Raw genomic sequence first — 4,811 nt, 5'->3', positions numbered from 1 at the left:
TGTCAGATGACACGGCATTAATCTCGGAGGCAAGAGTATTTTCTGATGCATTGGTAGTTTGACTAGAAATAGAAAGAGTTTGACTAGATGGTCTTCCTGCTGTTTGTGTGCTTGAAGAACCGATCACACCATCGACGGCATGAGAGTCCTTACTCAATTGTGAAGGAGGGGGAATAGTGAAAGTTGGTCGAGGTGCATTGGGAATTTTATCATAAAGCATGCCAGATGGTGTGTAAATAAAATCCAAGTATTGGGCATGAGCAATAACTTGCTCTTCTGTGACAACTCCACCTTTTGCCACATCCTCAGTGATTGATGGCAACAAGGATTTTATGAACCACTCAGCTAAAAGCTGATTGGGAACATATGTCTTAACCGCTCAACGATGACGCCGCCACTCATGAATATGATCTGATATATGGGTAGTAGTAGTCTATTTAAATTTGGTTAGGAGTTTCGTTCCAGTCTCGTATCTGATAGGTAACTGGAAGTCGGTAAAAAATGTAGTGGCTAAAGTGGTGAAATTATTGAAAGAAGCTCTTGATAATTCAATGTACCATTTAACAGCTGGACCAGTAAGTGTTCTTTGGAAAAGACGAAGTATGACCGAATCATCATTTAAGGAGTTTGATGAACACCACAAATGAAAGGTCATGACATGATTTGATGGGTCTTCTCCAGGATTTCCGTTAAATTTCGGAATGTCAGATGGTAACTTATGCAGAATTGTCGGCCACCAAGGTGCATATAAGATTGGATCATTAGTAAGCCGATTTAAATCTAGTAATTCTAAAGTTTCTAAAAACGGCAGTTGTCAATTCAAGTCATGTTGAGCATACCCGGGATATGATGGAATTGCGTGAGCAATAGGTCTTTGCATACCGACATAGGGCATCTACATTTGGTAACCATGGTATGGTTTTTGAACAAAACCAGTATAAGGTGGTTGTTGATAACCAGGTTGAATGTGTGGTTGTCCATAACCTACAAAGCCTTGTTGACCAAGACCTTAGTAAGCTTGAGATTGACCAAAACCAGGTTGAGCCTGTGAAACAAGTCCAAACTGGGGTTGAAATCGTTGGAATTGGGGTTGTTGAAATTGAGGCTGCCATGGTTGTTGAATCAATTGTTGTTGTTGTTGGTACAACTGTTGTGATTTAACGGTTGTTGTTGTCCAACAATGAAAGGTTGGCCAGGTTGTGAATAAACTATACCAGTGTAAGCCTGGGTCAGTCTAGATAAGGGTATACTAACCTGAGGTTGTTGCTGAACTCTAGAAACAAGTGGTTGTTGTACAATAACTTGAGGAACTTGACTTCTCGACCCAAAACTTGTGGTTGCAAGGTAGAAGGATTAGTTTGTACTGGTTGAGATACAACAATTTGAACTTGTGACTGTGGTACAATAGCAACAACAGGTGTAGTAGGAATCGCTGACACAGTTTGCATTAGTTGTGTTGGATACACAAACCTCGGTTGAACTGGCATTGTTGGTTTCCATTGATAAACTCTAATTCTAGATTGACTTGAATACTATGGGATATTACCATATGGTAGTCCTTCGAAATAAGGAGGATACGGTGAATAAGCATATTGCTCTCCATATGGTGGCAATCCAATATTTAATGGATACATAGGTCTTTGTTAACCATCTTGCCCGGCTTGATACTGATATGTAGGATCAAACTGTTGAGTTCCCATTAGAGAAGAACCAGGTAAAATTCTGGTTGAGGACATGGGTGATGACCATGGTGTAGAAGCAACCCCTACTGGGTTCCAGACAATCATTGGTAACCAACCGGGATGGACAATTCACCATACAGGTGCAACTTAGGTGTGGTAGAAAACATCGAAGAGGTTACCATAGAAGATTCTACTACAGCTGCATTAGATGATACAATCTGAGATGTTGACGGTTGCTCAGCCATAGTTAACTAACCTAAAAGTTATCCTAAAGAATCGATGGGTACTTGAAAAGAAGAAGGATCAAAGGAAGCGAAAAAATCAGGAGTATTAGGGTAAAGATAAAGCCCAGTTCCAAAGTGAAACGGGGTTCCAAGTGTGAAATCTTCTTCCAATTCCTCCTCTATAGCAATTAAACCTGGTGGAAGAACTTCACTGCCAGGTCCGTAAAAGATTTCTGGTGTTGATGAAGTTGAAGTTTCAATAGTTACTGATGTCTGAGGGGTAACCGATTAATCATCTTCCAGTAAAGTAACAACTTCTGAATGTTCAAATTCGAAGTCCAGATGTTTGGGTAAATGAGCAATAGTTTTAGAAAGAGGTTCCTGAACAACTTCATATCTAGAGGTAACTTCCGTTTGAATTGGGATAAATTCTGGATTAACTTCTAGTTGAACTAATTCAAGTTCAGAAGTACTTTCTTGTTAAGCAACTTCAGGTTGAGGATCAACTTGCTGTTGAACAACCTCGGTTACTGTTTCACTAGGATCAGTGCTAATGTCCTCAGGTAATTGTGAAACTTCTTCTTCAAAACAAATGGGCCAAAAATAGTTGGAGTAACTGGAGTCTCTGTACTTACTGAAATAGATGATTTTGGTAACTCAGATGAATACCTAGGAGTTCTTGATGTACTAGACTCAGTTAAGCGAGACCGCTTTGCTCGAATTAGTGTCGCTTCAGGAGGCAAAGGCAGTTTGCTCGTTGCTCTCCGAACGACGGGGTATGGGTTGATGTTCCTCCATGATTGCTAATTAATTTTATTATCAAAAAAGACATAAACAAAAAGGGGTATACTAGGCAAAAGGTTTACCAAGTAACTGTGAACTGCATAATACCTCCTAGCGAACCAAGAAGTACGGGCAGGCAATCTCCTCGAATGTTGTGTTCGGTGTATCACAATTTACAAGGCGACTGACTCGGTTACTTAAGGATGGATAGCAACCTAGAGTTGTCCTCCCATATATACCTAAAGGTACGTGGAGGCCTAGTCCATATAAGCATTGTCTAATGCAAAACCACACAATGAGAGCATTCCCATATACTTTATGTACTGTAACACTGCCCTATATACCTAAAGGTACCTGGACGAGCTACAATATACTCACGTACGTGGAATGAGGCATCACACTCGGGATGTATTGCAGACAAGTTAGCAATAGATGTTTTGTTTTACGACGTCAGAACACATCTCTAGCCTAGAACCACTAAATGTTCTCGTTAATGACAATTCCCCATTAGGTAAATTGATGTTTATTTTAATTTGATCTTGCTTAGGAATTTGCCTTTCAAGTTCACCACGTGATGTATTCTTAAATTCCTAGGAATGCAACTATCATGATAAGCATTCTTTCCATTCAATTTAAAGATGAAAATCCTAGCTACTTATGGATAGAGCAATCAAATTTCTTTTGATCAAAGAGCAAAGAGCACAATCTAAATGCAATTTCCTATACTATTCCTATCAGCACACACAAACTTTTTCAATGCAACATGCATGTACTTCTTTTCAATTCCCTTAATGTGAATATGAACAAAAAGAAAATATGCACGTACAATCAATCAATATTTCATATGAACAAAGACTTTTATAACAGTTTAAATTCGAAGGAAGAGAAGACTTTACGACACTTTCTTTCGAATGAATATTAATCAATTATATCCTAAATTTGGCTATTGATCGATAATGACAAAGAAAACATGAAGAAACATTAATCAATCCAATCAAAGCTGGGCTAAACCAGGAGATAAACACTCATTTTTAGAGACATAACATTCATTGATCAATCAACAAACAAACAAATAGAGAAAATTTGGTAAAAACTCTTTCCAAAGGTGGGAAATTGATCCTAGGAGGATCAGCACAGCCCAGAGTGGGAGACAGTGCGCTTCAGAGCATTATCCCTAAGCCAGGGATGCTCTGCAGCGCACTGTGTCCCTCACAAGCCTGCACTGGTGACAATAAGCCATTTCAAGAGGCAATTTGACACAGTTTTGACCAATTTTTCAATGTAAACAGTTGAATTACAATCTATGAACACAAATAGAGTCTACAAGGATGTCTTAGGAGGTGGATAAGCTACTAGGAAAGAGGATTCTTCCCCAGTGGAGTCGCCAATTTGTTTTGGAGAATTTAGCATCTACGGATAAATACTAATTCACTAGACAAGTAGTTGTGCCTAGAACAACAGTTTAAAGTGTTTTAGACTTTCCCTATAAGCAATAGATAAGAAGAGAGGATAGAAGGCCTACCTGTAGTTCCACTTTCCTCTCGTCTCCCTTGTATCGATTCCGTCACTCCTTCCTGTACTTAATCCGCTTGAAAAGTACCCTGTCAACACAACAGAAGACGAAAACCGATCAAAGCATACGATCCATTGAATATAAATGAAAGGAATCAGAATCAATTCATACATATAAGCATTATGAAAGAACACATCATATGGAAAAAGGTTCAAACACTTTATTAGATAGAAGAAGGAATTACAACCATCAGTGTCTGATTCAAAGTCATTCCTCCAGCTTGGATCCCATCCACATCACATCAAAAACAAGACAAGCTTGTGGCATCACATCATTTGCTCCAAAGTCAAGTCTCATAGCAGCATTATCTCCTTACAATTCAACATAATCCAGCCCCTGATCACTTAGATGAGTGGTCAATTTATAAGAAGATGAAGGAGGTTTTGTCATTAATGGTGACATTGAATGGCCTTCCATACATAGAATTAGTTCCATGGAGGAAGGGATGAGAGGATAGGATGATCCTTAACTCATTCCTCATCCATTTTCGAGCTCATAGGAGTTGATAAGACTGGAAACTTCTAGATGACTCCACAAGATAAGAATATT

Source organism: Pinus tabuliformis, chromosome 4_2 (genome assembly GCF_031772625.1).
Source record: "Pinus tabuliformis cultivar Carrire ecotype Pingquan chromosome 4_2, CPIR1, whole genome shotgun sequence".
Lineage (NCBI taxonomy): Eukaryota > Viridiplantae > Streptophyta > Pinopsida > Pinales > Pinaceae > Pinus > Pinus tabuliformis.
Note: the sequence above shows the minus strand (reverse complement) of the source record.